Raw genomic sequence first — 10889 nt, 5'->3', positions numbered from 1 at the left:
CATGTAGCCTTTATTATTTTTTTTTAGATTTATTATTTATTTGTGAGAGAGAGTGAGAGCTCATGCATGTGAGTGTGGGGAGGGGCAGAGGGAGAGAGAATTAAAGCAGAGACTGTGCTGAGCACTTAGCTCAAATCATGACTTGATCTCCTTGATCTCACAACCCCTGATCATGACCCAAGCTGATATTAAGAGTCGGATGCTTGGGGATCCCTGGGTGGCTCAGCAGTTTAGCGCCTGCCTTTGGCCCAGGGCATGATCCTGGAGTCCCGGGATCGAGTCCCACGTTGGGTTCTTGGCATGGAGCCTGCTTCTCCCTCTGCCTGTGTCTCTGCCTCTCTCTCTCTCTCTCTGTCTATCATAAATAAATCAATAAATAAATAAGTCTTAAAAAAAAAGTCAGATGCTTAACTGACTGAGCCACCCAGGCACCTCCTCTCCTTTTTCCCCCTAAGATTTTAGGAACTACTCAAGCCCATGATTTTGTCTCATTGTATTAGTTTCCTATATCTACTCTAACAAGTTACCACAAACTTAGTGGCTCAAACAATAAAAATTAATCTTCTTATAGTTTTAGATTTTAGGATTCCAATAATCTGATACTGACTGGGATACATGTTTTTTTTGGAGACTTTAGGGGACAGTTTGTTTTCTTACCATTTCCAGCTTTTAGAGGGCACTTGCATTCCTTGGCTCATGGAACCATTCTTCATCCTCAGAATCAACACTGACCTCTAATTCTGTCATCTGATTTTTCTGACTTTGAAACTCTTGGCTTCATTTTATTAGGATCCTTGTGACATTCGGCCCACCTGGATAATTCAGGATAGTTTTTCAATCCCAAGTTTCTTAATGTAACCACATGTATGAAGTCCTATTGCCATGTAAGATAACATATTCATAAGCAAACTTCAGTATGAGCCATACAACATTTTAAATGGAGAATAATTTGTCAGTAGAAGAGTTCATGGCCTTAGTCCCAAATCTATGATTTAGGATTCCTGATCTCTCACTGGGGATTATCAAAGCTCCATGAAAATTATCTCTCTAACACAGACACTTTAAATAACAATAGGTTTCTGGGTCATAACGCCCATGTGGAGGGCAATTGCACGGCAACCTGGATCTATTACAGAGCCCTTCTTGCTCTGGGCCAGCTCAAAATTAACAGCCTTTCATATTACCCAAGAAGTAGATTGGAATAGGATGGCCAAATGTGATACATATTGCCTTCAGAATCCATAAACAATATTCCATTGTGCTTATGTGTTGTGTGTATTGTCCCTATTTGTTGATGGTGGTTGTTGAGAGGTGCCACACTTTTTCTTTCTTTCTGCAGCATTGGAAAACATGCTCCAGATCATTTGACTCCCAAGACAATTCATCGATTTTACAGATCCCTGAATATTGAGGGATTTGTTACCCTTCAGCATCCTCTGTTTTTATTAAGGATATAGGATGCTGGCTATTTCCTATGCATCTGTTTTGGAATGACCATACAACCAGAAATGAAATGGACCAGGGTTATACTCTGTATAGTATCAAGACAACACATGTTCCTAGTCTGGAATATTTTATGACAGGGAGCTGAGGAGTTGACATAGCCCTTAAAAAGACAGGAAGGGTACACTCTTGTATTTATCATGTGACAGCAGTCTGCTTATGTTTTCCTTTGCTGGCTGAGATAGGGCAAATGCATTTCTATTTCAATAGCTGTAAACCAGGTGTCAGGGTCTGTGTTAATTTTCTCCAGGGGAGATACCATATCTGGAAATGCAGCTGTGCTTGGAATCACTACCTAATTATGTGGGTGATAATCGACTGTCATTCTCCTTGACACATCTGGCTTTACACTGTCCAAATAGGCATATTAAATGGGGATGTGGTAGGAATTAGCACTCTTGCATATTTCAGGTTATTGATGGTGGCACTAATCTTTGTAATTCCTCTAGAGGTGTGATATTTTTGTTTTGTTTTGTTTCCTAGTAAGTCAGGGTTGGGCAGGTGCAATTCCAATGGCTTCTACTTGGCCCTTTCTTCCACAGCTGTCCTCCCTTCATGGATTGAAGAACGAATGTGGGTATTCTGACAGTTATTTCTTATGTTTGTACCCTCTATTTATTTTGAGGTGAGAAGAACAAGTATAGAATGGGTCTAAGATTGTATTGAAGGTAACTTGGGTTTAGACTCCATTTATCACCTGACCTCCATAAGTCCTCCACCTGATTAGTTTCCAGAAACAGTTCAAAGCCAGGCAATAATAATTCCTGCAAGATTTATTACTTATTTTCCTCTTGAGAGAGTTTGAAGGAAGATTCAAGTATGTATCTGTGATCATATTGCAAGATTCTTCGTCAAGTGGATTCTGGCTTCCCCTCAATCCAGATGCTGTAGGTCTTTAACTCTTCATCTTTTAAATGGGTTAAGAGCATGAAGCTGCACTATATAATTCAGGTAAAGTTTCTCCCTCCCAGTTATAAAACTTTTTCTTATTATGTATGTCAGTTTTACCATATTAGTTTGGTAATCTCATTCATTTTTAAACCTCCAGCCATTAAAGTCCCCAGTGCCCTATATCCTTGAAGACCAAATAAGGAAGTAAGTAAATAGGTAACCCATACTATGTGGTTTATGGCTATAGTGTTTTTCATCATGTGGCTAAGAGTTAAAGACTATCACTCAGCCTCTACTTTTAAACAATTCCATCAATCCCACTGAGGTTAAGTAACTCAATTCCATTTTTTTTTACATCTCCCACCATCATCTCCATCTTAACAGAATTCAGTAACCTTAGAGACTTTGAAGAATTCTAATGGCCCCTCATCAAAACATTTCTCCTCATAAAGAGTGGATTTTTTTTTTCAGTCTATCTGAAGGGTAATTGAGAAGATTGCATATAATAGATCCATTTCAACATTCTTTTTCCCTAAAACTTTGGCCCATTTGCATTAGAGTATGGAGTGATATATTGGGATTTCATCATTAACTATAGGCCACTATTGAAACCAGGATTTACTTAGCAGATTTTTAAAGTAATTTTCAGGTACTTTAGCCATTGCATTATACCATGAATTCCAGGTGAAAAACCTATAATTTTCCCAATCAGTCCTTCTCCTTTATCTAAACCCCTTATAATTCTCTGCCAAATACCCCCTCCGTCTGTGGAGCAATACAATTTGTTGAAGTCTTATAATTCTTATGTGTATAGGTTATATCTTATATTCTACTAAAGTAGACTTTCTACCTATTTTCTTTTTCTTTTCAAGACATTTTTGTATCTGTAATATAGTCTTTTGTTTGTTTTGTTTTCTTTGTTTTAATGCTATCTTGACCTAGTTTTGAGGCCCTGCCAGAGAACTATTAGTTTCCTTTTTTAAGTAGCTAAGATTTAATCAACACAACCACTTTTCTTATCTGATTCTCATACTGCAGGCAACTATGCACTCACCCCAGGACCGGGTACTATACAAGTCAGGTTAGGCTTTATGCCCAGGAGTTCACAAAATTGTTTTAATTAGCCAATCCATAGGGACCCAGGGCCAGCCCCACCTCACAAATAATACATAAACTTCCCCCAAAGCTCCAGATTACTGTTACCCTGTCACAGCTCATGGTGTGGCCCTGCCTAGCTATCTTCTCTGTTTGTAGCTAAATAATAGCGTTTGGCCCCACATATACTTTTGAGTGTTTGTGTGTCTGTTACACATCAAAAGATTCTTTAAAACTTATAAAACTTTGGCGCTATGGCCAGTGAACAGAATGGTGTGGCTATGACCACTGACTCAACCGTAGTCTATTGGAGGTTAGCTGTTGAATTACTAATTGTGGGTCTATAAACCTCCACAAGAGTGGTTTGGGAGGAAACTACCATTAAGGGCAAGCTATTGTCCGAGACTTGTTGCTTGTTGTTTTGTCTACTGGTGGTTGCTTGTCTTCCTTATACAAATTTCCTTAACATGGAAATATTCAAAACATAGAATGCTAATTTCTAAATTCCAACAGCTAGATGCTTACCCAGATGGGACCACCCTAGTCCTGGAGGAGTGATGAGCCACTTGAACCACTCTTTCCAGACATAGCATTCCAGTGGGTTTTGGTCACAGCATATATTTCATACAGTCCCTATCCCAAGGACCCTCATATCTTTGGCTTGGTATTTCTTTAATATTATTTAAGGCAAAACCTCATTTGTCCATTTGTTTCTGGCAACCCCTATAGAAGAAGGTGTTGGTTAGGCCATTCCATGGTAGTGAAATGGTACCCTGATCTCATTGGTGATGAGATACTTAGTTGATGGTAGTGGCTACCTGTCTCCTTTGTTGCTATCTACCTTGCTGCTGTCACCAGCAAGATACAGACTCTCCTGTAACATAGGCACCGTACTGTGTACTGTGAGTTACACCCTAAGAGACTAATGGCCCAATGTTTAATCCAAAGGGAGCCCTAGGGCAAGGGAATTACCTCATTCTTTCACCTCTCATCCCAACCCCAACATCTGCCAAAATTCCCCAGTTGCTTGACAATGTAAGACCCATAGCCTGGATGCTTAATCCTTAGTGAATGCCTCCCTATATTAACATACCAAGGGAGTGAAGAATGCAGACAAGAGGGCTACCTGCACTGTCCAAAGGAGAGCATGCTCTAGTTCTCTAAGTGCAAATTTTAATGGAAGGTGGATTGGAAAGATTTAGAATGAGAGAGACACCTGCATACTCCTCTCCTCTCCCTTTCCTATAACCACCTAGAAGTTCTGCATAAGAATAAGTTAACACTAAAATATTTTTTTTTAACAAAACACAAAAACCTAGATGTAGGTGGAGGATATTTTAAAATTAAAAATAAATCATAATTTGGCCCAATCAGAAATCCAAAATTTTACTAAAATAATTTATATAACATAAAGTTAATAAGGGCACTGATTAGGGGGTGCCAAAGTGGCTCAATTGGTTAAACATCTGACTCTTGATTTTGGCTCAGGTCATGATCTCTGGGTTTTGGGATCAAGCCCTTTGTCAGGCTCCGTGCTGGGCAGGAAGCCTATTTAGGATTCTGCCCCTTTCCCCTCACTGCCCCCTGCTCTCTTTCTCTCAAAAAACAAACACACACCGAAAAGGCACTGATAGGCTTTTGTGCCTCTACAACAGAGGTTGTAAATTACGTTTGGCATGTGCTAAAATGTACCAGGTGATAAAGCTTCATGGATTAATAATACTGGGGTTCAAATTATGGATATATCTGAGAGCTCACTGAATTTAAACATGATACCTTCTATAATTTGAGAAGAGTAATTAAATATGATAGAGAAAATTCAGTATATGCCATTTTATAGCTCTGCCTAAATTTTCCATAGTCATAATACCCATTTCCTATAATATTCCATCCTGGCTATACTTTGGCACAGTGAACACTAAATTAAAATTAAATTAAGCCTTTGACAGTTATAAATTTGCTTGCCCAAATAAGGCTCTGTGGACACCCCCACGTAAATTAGTTAAGATGGCTCAGTGTAAGTTAAAATAGGACCTCCAAGTATTAGAACGTATTATTTCACAATATCTAATTAATAAATAGGTGATTATCCCCACTGCTTCTCCATTTGACAGTTCAATTTTGCCTATTCTTTTTTTTTAAGATTTTATTTATTTATTCATGATAGATACAGAGAGAGAGAGAGAGAGAGAGAGAGAGAGGTAGAGACACAGGCAGAGGGAGAAGCAGGCTCCACTCAGGGAGCCTGATGTGGGAATCGATCCCGGGATTCCAGGATCATGCCCTGGCCCTAAAGCAGGTGCTAAACCACTGAGCCACCCAGGGATCCCCCAACTTTGCCTATTCTTAAGCCTAAAAGACTGAATGGTGTCTTACAGTCAGTTACTACAAGCTTAATGGTGTGGTCTGATTCATTAAGGTCTCCAAACCCAATACCTAGTATTACTGAAGTTACTAACTGCAACTGGTAAATATTTTGCTACTGTAGATTTAGCTAATACATTCTGGTTAGTGGCTATTTTAACAGCCTCCCACCTGCAGTTGGCCTTCACCTCCAAAGGGATATGATACACTTTTCTCAGGCTACCCATAGGCTATCTTAGCAGCCTTGCCATTGCACGCTATACTAGTAGGCAATATTTTAACTGCTTCCAACTTTGTACAGGAGCACAGGGGGGCATTGCATTGATGACATTCTCCTCCAAAAAGTTGCATTTGATACTCATTAAGGATTCACATGTCCAATATCGTTTAATCCTTTTTGAGTTCTGGTGGCAATAAATTAGTCATTTATAAATTTTACTTAAATTTTACTTAATCTCACTGATGTTGCTACTTATAAATCCAGTATAAATGGAGTTCTCTCAAACAAAGGCTGTAAAATCTATGCAAATCAAAATCAACAGGCATTCCCATTAATTCCCCCAGAAGCTCCTTCACTGTAGAGACTTTCACAACCTCTTGTTACACTCCCTGGAATCTCTGGACCACCTGTGATGACTGTAAGTTGTTGATGGGCTTCTGACTCAAGAGACGACCTTTCTCAACCCAGTGCTATATAGCATTAAGGTGAAAATTGCTAGCCAGTTGTACTGGATCTTTTGAGAGAGGAGACTCTCATAGATTCTGAGTCTGTGACCCAATGTACCCAGCTACCCATTATGTTTTGGTCCATGGAATTAGAACCTCCCGCATAAGCTTGGCAAGAGTGTAAAGGCCTCCTGGGTCCTTTGGCATTTTCCACCTGCAGAAGGGATGATTTCCCCTTTTCTTAGTCAATGGCAAGACATCATGTGCTGAAGGAGGTCATTCCTCCTCAAGACCCCTTGGCTACCTGGAAAATCTCTTGGGATTAACGGAGTCAGTATTAATGGGAATCCATAGAATGTATGAATGGCATTGCCACCATCAAAAAAATTGATGGAGCTTAAGTGAAATGTAGCTGCTTTCCATCCCTAATAAAAATTCTCTGAATAAAAATGGGACTTAACGTGAGCACAGTTGGCTAAATTTCAGAGTGCACTATAGCACTGGATGCCAGCAAATGACCCCATTTGCATATTGTTTTTACAAAGTTTTGGGCAAATGCCTAAAAGTTGTCTCCTTTAGGATTAAGACAAAAACAACAACAACAAAAACACCAAAACAACTCTGGGAATCTCTTGCCCTACAGATTTATGGAAATGTAAATCAAGACCACACATCTTTACGTATTCTTGGGCCACAATATATAGTCTCAGAGGACTCTCCTTATCCCCTTGGAGTTTTAGACATTGATAATAGTAACCAAGGCACACATGTCACTTCTCTGGGTTACAATGGTGTGCTCTTTAAAAGGCATTCAATAGAATGTTCATCTCCCTAGTAGGTCCCAGGCAGCCAGTTTAATTGAGACACATAAAGATTTCCTCAAACAATTCTTATTTGCAGTCTGACAAAAGGATTCCTAAATGGATCTCTGTCTTGCTCCAAGACCTCAATTTCTCTTAATTCAAGACCTCTTGGCTGATTTACACCTCACACCAACTATAAAAATAACTTAGCCCTTCCCTCTATTTAAAAGGGGGATATGTCTTATTGCCAAGTATAATAGAGAGTGATTATATATGAGGTTCTTTAATAACATCTGTTTGTGGATTTTTCATTCTACTTCCATTCTACATGAGGCTGGAGGTGAAGTCAAATATGCTTTCCCTCCTGGGACCTGTTACCCACAGACCATCCATCTAGTATGGAACCCATGTGAACCTAAGCTTCAACCATCTCAATAGACCCAGTGAACTATCAAAAGGGGAGAGCTAAAAACCCTGATTCATAAGTAAAAATCACATTCAAAATAATAAAATTAGTACCATATCCCATTATTATAAAACGATACTACCTTTCCCTGGTAATAATATGTGTTAGAGAAAATCAGTGTCAGACAACAAAAACCTTGTTGGTCATGTTACTTATATGGTCTGCATGCTTTCATTTGGATCTAGAGGTCTAAACCCCTGAAAAGCCATTATCTCAACCAAATATGGCAAGTGCTAAGGCCCACATGGCATCAAGTTATTTATTTATTTATTTATTTTTAAAGATTTTATTTATTTATTCATGAGACACACACACACACACACACACAGAGGCAGAGACAACAGGCAGAGGGAGAAGCAGGCTCCATGCAGGGAGCCTGACGTGGGACTCGATCCTGGGACCCCGAGATCATGACTTGAGCCAAAGGCAGATGCTCAACCGCTGAGCCTCCCAGGCACCCCTAATAAACACTTTCATTAGTTAAGGTTCTCAGTTACCTACAACAACATTTACTCTGGCTAGTAAGGCAGGATGGAAACTTTTCAAACACCTAAAAACAATGTAAAAGATGTTGAGAATTTCAGAGACTCCAAGATATCTAGAGAGAAAGCAATAGTCATTATGTGGGAAACAGTCCAGATACTCATAGGGCTTTGTAACAAGAACAACAATTAAACAAAAAAAAAAGGACGCTCATATTCTAATACTTCCTTTTTTCTTAGACTGGGAGTAACTGTTAAACGTCAGAAATACATTTTTGGTGAAATGCTTTTTATAAAATTAAGCTTAAGGGATCCCTGGGTGGCGCAGCAGTTTGGCGCCTGCCTTTGGCCCAGGGCGTGATCCTGGAGACCCGGGATCGAATCACACGTCAGGCTCCCCGGTGCATGGAGCCTGCTTCTCCCTCTGCCTATGGCTCTGCCTCTCTCTCTCTCTCTGTGTGTGTGACTATCATAAATAAATAAATAAATTTAAAAAAAATAAAATTAAGCTTAAAAAATACCTCAAACCCCCCACCCCTTATTTCCAGCATCAAGGAACTCCACCATCTTTATAATAAGTAAGACATTTAGGAATATTCTAACCTACATAGAATTAGTAAAAATATATAGGGTAGGGATGCCTGGGTGGCTCAGTGGTTGCGTGTCTGCCTTTGGCCCAGCGCATGATCCTGAGCTCCTGGGCTCAAGTCCCTAATCAGGCTCCTTGCAGGGAACCTGCTTCTCCCTCTGCCTATGTCTCTGCCTCTCTCTCTCTGTCCCTCATGAATAAATAAATAAAATATTAAAAAAAAGAAATATACAAGATAACATTTATGTAAAAATACTTTCCAACCAGGAAAATCTAGACGATATATATTATGAGATTTTTAAAATATTCCTAATTACAGATGCAGAAAGTAGCTTTATATACATTATAGTAACTAATAATTATAACTTTAACTATGAATTTATGGAATTCAGACTCTCAGTTTACATGTTTAGAGAGGTAAGTATATGTGGCTATATATTTTGGGTCTCAGTATAGGAAAAAAAATCAATTCCAAACCTGTAAGCCATTAGTTTGAAATAATTTTTCTCCCTTTATTTTAAGATTCTTAGCACATCTGCCTTTTGTACCAAGAATTGAGTTATGATCTTTTCACATTTTGCATCATAGTATAATTCAGTGCCTGGTTTTCAGAACCATAATTCCTAACCCTGTACTTTGCTTACAGATTCATTTGAGAAATCTCATTCTTTTCATATATCCTGCATTGAAACAGGCAGTTTGCTCATACCTACAAACAATGTATTAATACTAATAAATAAAACATCTAAAAAGGAAAACATTCCAAAGTAATATTTCTTGGGAGATGAATTAAGTTATTAGTAGGTTGTTAACAAGGACCAAATTTCTTCATCCTTACCCTATCTGGGAATAGAGCAGTGATAACATGCCTTCTGTGGTTCAAGAATAAAGCCATATATTTTTTTAAGAGAGTCAAATGAGTCTTAACCTATGTTTTTCTTCAAACTTGCAGGATAGTGGCTTGACTTGTAAAGAGATGGGATAGATTCTGTAAAAATAAAGCAAAGAAAACCTTCTTCAGGCATCTCAAGAAAAATTTGTATAGTCTGGATAAACTATCTGATAATTATCTTTGCACCTGGTGAGAAGCAAAAACAAATTTATGCTTCAAATGAAATAAGGCAGCAGGGTGTGTGTGTAAACTTTTGTAGTACAAAACCTCATGAGAATGACATGAGCAAGGAATGTAGTGGTATCACAAATAACCAGGTTGTCTTGTTTGAGATACTTGATCTATGTAAAATTACCAGTTTGTGTCTAATTATACCATACAACATTCAAATGTGACATACCAAAGTTCACTTGGGCATAATCATCCTGTGCTAAACATGGGCCAATGTGTAGTATGATAATGTAGCTTCATCATTATACTTAAGTTTGGCAAAACAGAGGGAGTGCCTATTATAGTTTAAAATGATTACCCTGTGAAAAAATTTTTAAAGATTTATTTATTTTAGAGAGAGAGAGAAAGAAGGAGCAGGGGGAGGGGGCAGAGGGAGAGGGAAAAAAACTTGGAGCAGACTCCCTGCTGAGTGCACAGCCCAACATGGGTTTTGATCCCAAGAACCTGAGATCATAACTTGAGCTGGAACCAAGAGTCTGATTTTTTTAAATTTCTTTTTTTAATTTTTTAAAAAAGCATGTATACGATTAACAGCCTTTTTGCTTTATTTTTTTTTAAAGATTTATTTATTTATACATGAGAGACAAAGGGAGGCAGAGACACAGGCAGAGGGAGAAGCAGGCTCCATGCAGGGAGTCTGATGCAGGACTAGATCTCAGGATTCCGGGATCATGCCCTGGGCCAAAGGCAGGTGCTCAACTGCTGAGCCACCCAGGTGTCCCCAAGAGTCTGATGCTTAACCATCTGAGCCACATAGGTGACACACCCCTTATAGCATGGAGCCCAGTGCATGGCTCAAACTCACCACCATAAGATGAAGACCTGAGCTGAAGGGTACCTGGGTGGCTCAGTTGGTTAAATGCCTGACTCTTGGTTTTGACTCAGGTCATGATCTCATGCATTCTGG

This window comes from Canis lupus, chromosome 4 (assembly GCF_011100685.1).
Source record: "Canis lupus familiaris isolate Mischka breed German Shepherd chromosome 4, alternate assembly UU_Cfam_GSD_1.0, whole genome shotgun sequence".
Lineage (NCBI taxonomy): Eukaryota > Metazoa > Chordata > Mammalia > Carnivora > Canidae > Canis > Canis lupus.
Note: the sequence above shows the minus strand (reverse complement) of the source record.